Raw genomic sequence first — 11101 nt, 5'->3', positions numbered from 1 at the left:
AGACTAATGTGTATTTGGGAAGTATTTATGCCAAGGAAACCACTTGTACACTAAAATTATGGTCTTTGTAATAAAAAAAGTTTTGCTTTTTCGAAAGATTAATAACGTCCACAGATGAAAAAGTGCTCCAAGTGCCCTCTTTCTAAATGGCTTAGAAGTTTGGGGTGGCAGAAAAAGAATGGAAATGGTGATCCACGCTTTGCACACGTGAAAATTCCATGTGTTACTTCTGTTTTCTGGGTCCAGCCTTCTCTTCTTTGGGGGGTTTTAGTCACTGGAGACACATGAATTAGTTGCAGAGCTAAATTCTACTTAGTCTTATAGAAGAATGCCGGGCATAAGGGAAATTCCAGGGTGAAGACACCTCCCTAGGGACAAGATGCAGATGGTCACACTCACTGCCTCCACGACGGCCACCCTGATCCAAGCTGCTGTCATCTTCCATCTGGATGACTGTGCTAGCCCTCCCATAGGTCTCCCTGCTTCTTAACCTTCCTTCCCACCCTTGTTTTTAATACCAGAGCCAGAGTAATTCCTTTACAATGAAAATAAGAGAATGTCAAGTTTCTGAACTCCCACGATAGGTTAAAATATGGGATGCCCAGTTAAATTTGAATTTCAGATAAATAGTGAACAATTTTCAGCATAACTGTCTCTAAAGTTTCATGGGACATATTTAAAACATTGTCCCACGAAACTTTAGAGTTTCCAAAACTAAAAAATTATTTCTTTGTGTTGCTTTCCTATTGCTATAACAGGTTGTATTCCTCTCCTATTGCTGTAACAAACTTGCACAAAGTTAGTGGCTTAAAACACCACAAATTTATTATCTTACAGTTCTGGAGATCAGAAGCTAACTAACAAGGTGTTGACAAGATTGAGTTCCTTCTGGAGGCTCTCGGAGAATATCTGCTTCCTTGTCTTTTCTAGGTTATCGATGCAGCTTGAATTCCTTGGCCTGTGATGCCTTCTTTCATCTTCAAGGGCAACAATCACATCACTCTAACCTCAACGTAGCCCATCACGTCTGCTTCTCCAACTCGTCTGCCTCCTTCTTCTGTTTCTTAAGGGTCCTTGTCATGACATTGGGCTCACCCCACTAATCCCAGATAATATTCCCATCTCTAGACCTTTAACGTAATTATATCTGCAAAGTCCCTTTTGGCATATAAGGTAACAGTTTCCATATAAAGTAATAAGTTCTTGGCATGAAGATGTGGACATCTGGGGGGAGTCATTGTTCTTTCTATCACAGTGTTTATCAGAAATTAAAATTTCACTGGTATCCTGTGTTGTCATCTGATAAATCTGCTCCCCTCCTCGCCCATGGCTTCCATCTTACTCAGAGGAAAAGACCGTTCCCCTCCACTGGCCTGCAGAGCTCCGCATGATGTGACCCCTCATTCATTCAGTCCATTCTAGCCACACTGCCTTCTTTCTGTGACTCGAATGCTTTCAAGCATGCTCCTTCTTAGAACTTTTTCTTGGCGTTCTCTCCCCTCTACCCAACCCATGCCGTCTCTGCATGTCCCACTGCCTCATTGCCTTCACGTCCTTGAAAGTGTCACCTTTTCCATGAAGCTTTCCCTCAATTCTTTCTCTACCGACCACTGGTGCTCCCTAAACTCCCTCACTTTATTTTTCTTCATAACACTAACCACTATCTGAAGGGCTGTCTATTTTGCTTTTATATTTTGTTGATTGCCTCTATTTTCATCTACTCTTTGGCCACCACTAGAAAATATATATATCTTATGCCCTCGTGTATCTCCCATGCCTAAAGAGTCCCTAACACATCAGAGACATTCAATAAGTATTTGTTGGATGAATGAATGAACGAACGAATGAATGAACAAATGACATACTTCTGGAGTGGATGAAGTTATGGCCTATCTTTTCTTGCCAGATCTAAGAAGTATTTTGTTGCTCATGTTCTGTGCATTGAAGTGAAACCTAAACAAACTATTTTAATAAGCTCATCTAAAAATAGGAGTGATTCCTGCCTTGTGATTTATAGGAATCTATTCATGATTACATAAGATTGGGAGGCAAGCAGTTATTATTGCTTTTGCAACAGCTGCCCTTCCCCTGCTCTGATACTCTAGTGCAGTTCCAAGGCATAACTGTCACATTTCTCATTTTAGTGGCTAGGCTTGGTTCCAGAGAATTAAAATTTTCATGTGGTCTTTGTGATTAAACTAATAACAAACAAGCTTCAAGAAGCCACTTTTCAAAGTCTTCTAATTCATTTTTTCTTAAATGTGGAGTACTTCTTTATTAAATCTTCCAACTATGAAATTTTTATAGATTTGAATGGTACCATTCTGGAGAATTTAAATGAACCTTTTTCTTAGGGTCAAGGGCCTTAAGGGGAATTGATGGAGATTAAGAAGAGAGAGCATGGAGGCTTTCCTTCAATATAACCCTTTCTAAGAATATATCACCATGAGTCTGGATTCCATATTTGGCAGTTCATACAAGAGTCATGTAGAAGTCTTGCTGACTTATGTTTCTGAACCAACATTTCTAACAATCTGACAATAGGGCTTCCAAGAAAGAAAGCAGATTTCAAAACACTCCTAAAGAAAGAAAATAAGGACAAAAGACTATAATAGAAGTTTCTGGAATACTTAAGTCTCTCAATAAATATTCGAATGAATGAATGAATAATTAAATGAACACATCCATGAATAAAAGACCTCAAGAGCGACATTTCTGGTTACCCCAGAAAGTCCAGGGTCTGTGTCTCTCCACATGTATTGTGTCTTGTCTCTGTTATTATTTCTAACATAGATATTGCCTTTTATCTCAGGATATAACCACATGGAAGCCCTCTGGCTCAGACAGTTTTTAGAATGCAGACAGTAAACGTTTATGTAGGCAAGGATGCCCCACTCTCTGAACTGCTCCATGGTTTATCTTAGAATCCTAAGCATTTGAAATGAATACATTCCTCTTTCTCCTGCTGACATGGGAGGCAAGTGAAAGATCTGCTGCCTAATATTAGACGGAAAAAACAGAGTTCTGTCAAAGTCATGTGCCTTTCTCACTTCCTCCAATGCGCCAGATTGTTCTCTTCTCCAAATTCTGTAGCGTTTAACAGGTGGAATTTGGCATTTTGACCCTTCATTACACCTTATTATATATTTTCCCAAAGTATAAGTCTTGGGTAACCAACAAGATTGGACAGTATAGCATTGTGGAAAGATTTAAGGCTTTAGAGAGTGAAGACCAGTAGGCAAATCCTGAATTGTGCTATCAGTAGATGCAGGTTAGTTATTTTTCTCCATTCTATTACATTGCATTTCTACCTATAAAATGGGAATAATAACCCACGCTTCGTGTAGCAAGAATGACACAAGACAATGTGTGTTGAAAGGATTAGCAGTGAACCACAACATAATATATGCTCAATACGTATTTATTTTTCTCTCTAAAGCACAAAAGCTGTGACTCACATCACCACAGCTTAGGGAGAAGCAGGGGGGAAGTGCTCATAAGTAAGGATGGATTGTTCGATTATAATTTGATTATTGAGCTTGGGAAGCATTTCAAAGTTTTGATTCTCTGTCCTTAGTCAAAAGTAAACTAGAGTTTTACCTTTTATCAAAGGTCAGCCCATGAACTGTAAATAGGACGGCACTCTTCTCACACCAGGAAGTTCCTCTAACAAGTGAGAGAGGATTTTAGAAAAGACGGTTTTCTGGAGGCTATACATGGGAGATATTTCCACCACCAAGCAGGCTTAAAAGGATGCGCTTCTAGCAGCATAGAGTACTGATTTCTTCTTCAGGAAGATAACATCTTTTCACCTTTCAAAGCACCTGGACAAACCAGGTGATAGGTGTAAACATACCTGGGTTTTCATTTATTGAAACTATCAGAAAAGAACTTGCCAACATTGAAATAATGCTTTCCCACCAAAAAGGAACATTGTGTGCTTAAAATAAAATATTTTCCTGTCTTGCTAATACCCGTATCTAAACCTGCTGGGTCTCTGCATTTTTCTAGGTACTTCAGAGACACAGGCTACAGGGGATGAGGAACATTTGTGTGAAATGTGGGTGGCGTGCAAAGGTGTCACCAAAGTTCAGCCTTTGCTCTCTTTAACCGTTGGGTTGGAAGATGCAGCTCTGCCCTTTTGTGGATTCAGAAGTGGGGTAATGTGTGGGTGTGCCACTCATGACAGCAAATTTCCCCAGTGTATCTGCCTCTTTTTCGAATCACTTGGTTATGGGCCATTGAGATTGACATTTATTACCACCTAGGGCTTTTCCAATGCCTGCACGCTTACACACCCACGCTTACTATTTAAAAGTCAGATCGTGTTTCTGTTTTTTTTTTTTTTTTTTTTTTTTTTTTTTTTTTATGCGGTATGCGGGCCTCTCACTGCTGTGGCCTCTCCCGTTGCGGAGCACAGGCTCTGGACGCGCAGGCTCAGCGGCCATGGCTCACGGGCCCAGCCGCTCCGCGGCACGTGGGATCCTCCCGGACCGGGGCACGAAGCCGTGTCCCCTGCATCGGCAGGCGGACTCTCAACCACTGCGCCACCAGGGAAGCCCCATGTTTCTGTTTTAAAACAATATAAATTCAGCCTGGTGCCCTGCCTTATTCACACAATCAGCTCTAAATGCCTTTTTGGTTTAAAAAGTAAAGATTTATCATCGTTGATGATGTTTAGAAAGGATACAATATAGGCTCATCGTCATCACCATCACTATATACACTTATATAAGCTGCTACTGTGTGGCAAGCATCATATTTATTGAATTAAATTAAATTAATTAATTTATATTATTATTTTATTTCATTTCCATGCCAACTTTGTGAAGCAGGTATTGGCATTATTCCCATTTTACAGATGAGGCTATTGAGTGCTAGACAGGTTAGGAAACTTGCCCAGAGGTCACACAGCCAGTTCTCGGTAAAACTGAAAAAGAAATCATATTCGTTTTCTAAGGCTGCCATAATGAAGTACCACAAACGGGGAGGCTTAAAACAGCAACTGTTGTTGTCTCACAGTTCTGGAGCCTAGAAGTCTGAAATCAAGGTGTCAGCAGGGCCGTCCTCTCTGTGAAGCCTTATGAAAGTATTCTTTCTTGCCTCTTCCAGCTTCTGGTGGCCCCGGGGGTTCCCTGGCCAGCAGCTGCGTAACTCCAGTCTCCACTACCACCTTCACACGGCCTTCTTCCATCTGTGCCTACGTGATTCTGTGTCTTTAAACAGCATTCTCCCTGTGCGTCTGTGGCTGTGTCCAAATTTCCCTCTTCTTATTAAGGACACCAATCATATTGGATTAAACCAACCGTAATGACTTTGTCTTAACTTGATTACATCTGCAAAGACTATTTCCAAGTAAGGTGATATCTCATCCACAGGTTCTGGGGGTTAGGACTGTTAAATATCTTTCTTTGGTGAAGGGGTTAGGGACACTATACTACCCATAACAAAAATCCAGTCCGTCTGACTGTAGAATACATTTTTTCATGGATTCTTCCCTGGAGGCAAATTCCTAAAAGGTTTTGCTCAGTGGGAGTGGACAGACTCTTGAGGGATGCACTCTGCAGAAAAGGGTGCTCATTGAGGTACAGGATTTCCAAACTGTTTAGCCATCAGCTGACTCTACAGAGACCGTTCAAACCCACCAACAGACCAGGACTCTACTAAACAAAGAAAATAAGTCTGTACCAAATTCTGACTTGGGGTTCCTTTTACTCCCCAACTTTCACCAAAACTCCTTGGCTCCTAACGGTCTGCAACAAGAGAAAGCAGGGGCTTCCTCTACGGACTTGTTGCCCAGAGACCGTGTGGATGGGGCAGTGGCTAGAGAGCCACGTGGCTGTTTTTTGAGGGGCAGGGGGCGAAGCTGCTGAATCGACAGGGTCTGGGCGCTGCAGCCTGGGAGAGCTTCACCTGTCTCAACTCCTCTAGGCACAGATTCCTGCCACTAGACTGCTGGGGTAGCCAGACTGGAATCTTTTTAAAGGTTAGCAACTTTGCCTGATGCCATCTGTCTCTCTCTCTCTCTTTCTCTCTCTCTCTCTGTGTGTGTCTGTGTGTGTGTGTGTGTGTGTGTGTGCTTGCTCCTGATTCTGTACAATGTGCAAATTTAGAGCTTCCTTGGAACAATGCCGAGGGAGCAAACCTCAGCTCTGGCTTTCAGTCACCCCCAACTCTTTGTGGCAGCAGAGAATGGTTGGAGAATACAATGACGTGAGTAACTGGGACAAAATTTTACACACTGCTAAGGGACCCTTACTTTTTCTGTTGGGGAAATTGAGGACTACAGAATTTAGTGCCCGACCAAGGTCACACAGCTAGTGAGAGGCAGAACTGACACTAAGCCTTAGGTCTCTCTGATTCCCAATCTAGAGCTCTCTTCAATAAATTAATGAATCGGTGCATTTTATAAACCTTTTCTTTTTCAAAGGGCTTTCAAAAAGCATTTCATCTTTTCCTCCCCACCACGTAGTAATAAGAGAATTGATTCGAATCCATTAAGAGTAGCTCAGCGCCTGGCATATGTCCTTCGTACAAACCATGAATTCAATTCTGCAAATGTTCTCTCTCAAGTCTCACATATTTTTGTTTATTCCTCTGTACCTTTGTATTCTGTTCAGGGTTAGCAAAGTTCAGAATTTGTTTTCCAAGCAATGGATGGTTCGGTTCCTGATAAGGGTTCCATGCTCTCCAATGCTTCCTGGAACTCACTACGGCAGTAGACCCCAAGGCGACTGCCCACGTGCTTACGACCGGCAGTAGTTGCCTTTATTACTTTAGAGTCCTCATCTCCCTCTCTGTTTCCGAGCTCATCTTTCTACCCCTGGCGGTTGTGGCTTTTGCCATTGCTCTGCCATAAGATATCCGAAAACAACACAGGCTCTGAGTCATACAGATGTGGCTTTGAACCTGGCTCTGTCACTAACTGAGCACGTGACATCTGTGTTCCCACAGGTACAAAATATACCACAACAACAGAAGATATGCAACCTTTCTTAAAAAGGTGTGATGGTTAACAGGATAACAAAGGTTGAGCGCCTGGCACATAGTAGGTATTCAATAAATACTAGCTCCCCTCTAAGAAACCACATGGGAAGGTTGTGTTGATGGTCCGTGCTCCTTTACCTCGGCTAATGTTTGAGGTTATTCAGATTATGAAACGATAGAGGCACATGTCGTATCAGCATTTAGAGGAGTGGTTTTGACACTCCCTGAAGGAGATGTATGGGTGGGGCAAAAGCATAGCAAAAATCCCAGCAAGATTGCATGATGTCTGAGGACCCTTCCAGCTCTTATACCATATGATGCTAGTAGTTGCTAGTGAATACTTTTTAGAAGAGCCTGAAAGAGATTAGGACAGTAAGAGAGAGAGCTGGGGACAGTTGGAAAACTATGTATCATTGACTAAAAGAAAGAAGGTTGAATTTGTTGCACATCAGTCACATGCCAGGTACTTCTTACTTTGTGTTTTCACAAATGTTATCCCATTTAGTGTTCGGAAGAACCTATAAGGTACGAATTATTAGCCCATTTTTCAGATGACAAAATCTAGGCTCAGCTTGTCCTAGTAGCTCATCTAAGTTGTGCAGCTCGTTCAAGATGCAGAGAAATATGAATTCAGGTTTCACGTTCCATGGTGTCTCTTAGGAAGGCTGAGCCGAGCAACATGCTGGCGGGGCTCAGGCTGAAGGTTTAGAGAAAAGGATTCAGGCAAAGCTGGGAAGCCCCAGTCACTGTTCCCTTTACCTGACTGCAGTAGCAGATGGTTTCACCGGAATAGGGACACCTGCACCCCTCTCTGGGCATTTTTTTGAGATGATAAATGACATGAGGAGACATTTTTGGGCGAAGGGATTGCAATCAATAAGACCAGGTGTCCTTGTTGGAGGGCATGGCCAGGTGATGCTGAGTATATTCCTGAGGTCCCATGAGATTCTCCTCCCTGACCATCAGTACAAGCCCTACGAGTGAATGCAGAGTAGGTAGGCGCCCATATCTGCAGTCCATTATGGCATATAAGCAGCCTCAACTTATTTCCAGGGGATGAATTAGACAAAATGGCAACGACCATTGGAAGTGAGAGAAATTATGTACAAGATTTATTCCTTATTCAAAATGATTTGATCTTCCTCACCATCCATGTAATTTATTTCTTTGAATTTTGGTCTGTTTTTCTTCACAAAAGACTTATAAGACCTAAGTATTTATATTTAAATGTCTTGAAAGGAAAATAAATATCCTCGCAGGGTTATCTGCTGTACAAAAATCAAATCCTCATAGGTGGCTTTGGAAAAGTCATAGTCTAACTTGGTATTTTTGCTTCTCAAGTGACCCATTAGAATATTTTTCTGATGCACTTGAAATTGGTAATTTTATTTATTAAAGGTCTTTGAGTCTATAAATGCTGACTTAAAAAAATAGAAATTACTGTAACTGTGGATTTCTTTCTCCTTGAACTTGGTGATCAAGGTTGGGGGCAAATACCGGGATGAGTCTTGTTACCCCCAAACCACTCACCTAAACCATTGCCAATTTCCTTCCAGCCCAAACTAGTAATAACTTACACCTGAGTTAAGGAACTCTTCACCCTTGGTTTGTAGAGCTTCGCTGAAGACCAAAGAGTGGCCTGAACCTCTGGGTCCAGTGGGTGTCACTTCTAGATGAACCATATTTCTTGGGCTTTTTCATTAGCCTTGGATGGGCGGGTACGTATTTTTCTCTACCAAGGGAAAAACTGTTTCAAGAACCAAAGTAGAAAACATCTATTTTTCTTTGCTCTTTCTTTTGTTTCCATTTTATCAAATACCATCTGGAAAACATGGAGAGACATATTGTGATATATGAATGTGTTCATCATCATCGCTGGAATAAAGAGAGTTTAAAGCGTAGTAAAGGGAAATTTATAGGATGAGCTGGTGGATTTTAACAGGCTAATGATAGGATCACCAGCCAGTTCCAAGTATTCCCTAAAGCTATATGTGTATTTAGCTGTTTTTCCTTTATTATTTGTTGAGTTTCAGGATTTATGTATGTATCTTATTGAAAACACAGAAAGATACCCTAGTAATTAAAGTTAAGCTGGCTTTTATCATTTCAATAGAATTTAGACAGCAAGTGACTATATTACAGGCAGTTGGCCTAGAGATTAATTTATGCTAGTTCCATATACATGAGTGCCTCCAAGTTTATATTATTTTAACCCAAGTCACTCCCGGGGATTGGAAGGAAAACAAATGGTTGTTTGCTGATACCCCCATGCTATATTATTGTGGCATTTGTCCTCAGCTAGTGAGATCTCTTCTTTTCCCAAAGTACCCCTAATGGGTTTGATAATAAATGCCAAGAAATTTCTTGGAGACTGCCTGTTTTATAATCGTGACAGTTTGGGGATTACAGGACAGCCAATATCTAGTCCCTATGGCGTGCATTCACTTAGAAGGGCTTGGACCTCTGCAAAACTCTTTGAAAGATCACATCCTTCTTGGGCTTTGAGTGTTTGTGTCCTGGGGTGTTTCAGGGTTGACCCTGGACAGCACTCGTGGTTATTAGTTCATGGTGTTCTTGGGAGGCGTTTGAAGTCAGCTGGAGCCCTGCTGATAGAGCTGCTGAGTGCAGCGTTGTATCGACATAATTTCATGATGTGTTTGCATCGAGGGCTCTGGTGCCCTTTCTGAGTGAGGTAAGCACTTTTGGAGCCGGTGTTGACAAAGTTATCTGCTTGTTACCCACTTTGTAGGAGGCTTTCTCTTCTCCTGTTTCCCAGATATTTTTCCCTCTTAGTTTCTCCACCAGTGATACCTTCTGATGTGCATTATTGGTGCTTATTGTTCAACGGTTTAGAAGTTGAAATGTAGCCAGAGATTTTCTTTCCATACGCCATTAATGATGTAAACCAGAGAGCTTCCTGCAAAGAAGATAGGAAGTATTCTTTACTAAAATGCTGGAGTTTTTTCGTTTCATTAAACTAGTTTATTTATTTCATTCATCTAGGGACACTCGAGATTTCTGCGGCACCCAGGAGTTGGGGATGTCCTACAAACCCACCGTCCCCGCCCCCAGCAGCACCCCTGGGCCCGGCACCCCGGTCCCTACAGCCGGAAGTGTCCCATCGCCGGCTCGACGCCAGAGCCGTTGCCCCTTTCAGACCACTGTTTAATGACTGTGGACCGCCCTCCATGGGCTACGTGCAGGCAGTGAAACCACCTGGTGCCCAGGGCTCCCGGAGCACTTACACTGACCTGCTGTCAGTCATAGAGGAGATGGGCAAAGAGATCCGGCCCATCCGACCTATGCTGGCAGCAAGAGTGCCATGGAGCACCTGAAGAGAGGCACCATCCATGCCCGGGCCCTAGTCAGAGAGTGCCTGGCAGAGACAGAGCGGAATGCCCGCGCATAACGGGACTCGACTCTTCCTCAGCATCTGGACCTTTCCGGGCCACTGCAGAGCACCTGCTTCTCCCTGGCCTTCACCCCGAGTTGCACTTCCCATCCTGGGCTTCCTGTCCTGTGTCCTTTGGTGGGTGGCCTCCAGGAACCAGTGGGCGGCTCTCACTCCAGTCGGCAGCACTAACTGGAAACCCCCAAAGGAGTTAGCAGCGAGGTCACTGTGAATCCCACCCGTGACCTGCCAACAGTGTTGATCCAACTGGAGCTTCCTCCTTTCTGGGGCCCACACCACTCAGCACTTACCCAGGACGTCTCACCACTTTTCCCAGCCCCTTCTCCCCAGCAGGGCCTCAGAAGGCCTGTCGCCTCCCAGCCCTGTCTCCTGGGCCGTGGCGACTCTTTTCTCAGTGAGTCTCTTGCTAAACATGCCCTTTTTGTATAAGTAAAAGATAATTTGGAAAAAAATATTTGATATTCATTAAATAAAAATAATATAGTTTTCCCTACATTTATTTGAAGAACTGCTCCTTTGATTAAAATCCTGAAAATCTGTAACCATAGTGGGGGAAACAGTCTCACTTTGACAGCAGTAATCGCACTGGCCTGAGAGTGATTCCTGTCCCACTACTAGAGGCTGATTCTGTCCCAGAAACACTGGGCTCAGTGGAGGAATCACTGCTTTGCTTTGCCACATGAGAGAGAGGTGTCTTTCCTC

General features: G+C 42.9%; 1 pseudogene; it reads left to right on the top strand.

Moving 5' to 3' along the window:
- The first annotated feature begins 10027 nt into the window (after positions 1-10027).
- Positions 10028-10401, top strand: LOC113626887 (cyclin-dependent kinase 2-associated protein 2 pseudogene; annotated as a pseudogene).
- The last annotated feature ends 700 nt before the right edge of the window (positions 10402-11101 follow it).

Source organism: Aethalodelphis obliquidens, unplaced genomic scaffold (genome assembly GCF_003676395.1).
Source record: "Aethalodelphis obliquidens isolate GAN/ISIS:26980383/991018 unplaced genomic scaffold, ASM367639v1 scaffold19, whole genome shotgun sequence".
NCBI classification, from domain to species: Eukaryota; Metazoa; Chordata; class Mammalia; order Artiodactyla; family Delphinidae; genus Aethalodelphis; species Aethalodelphis obliquidens.
Note: the sequence above shows the minus strand (reverse complement) of the source record. Positions and strands in the feature narration are given on the sequence as shown.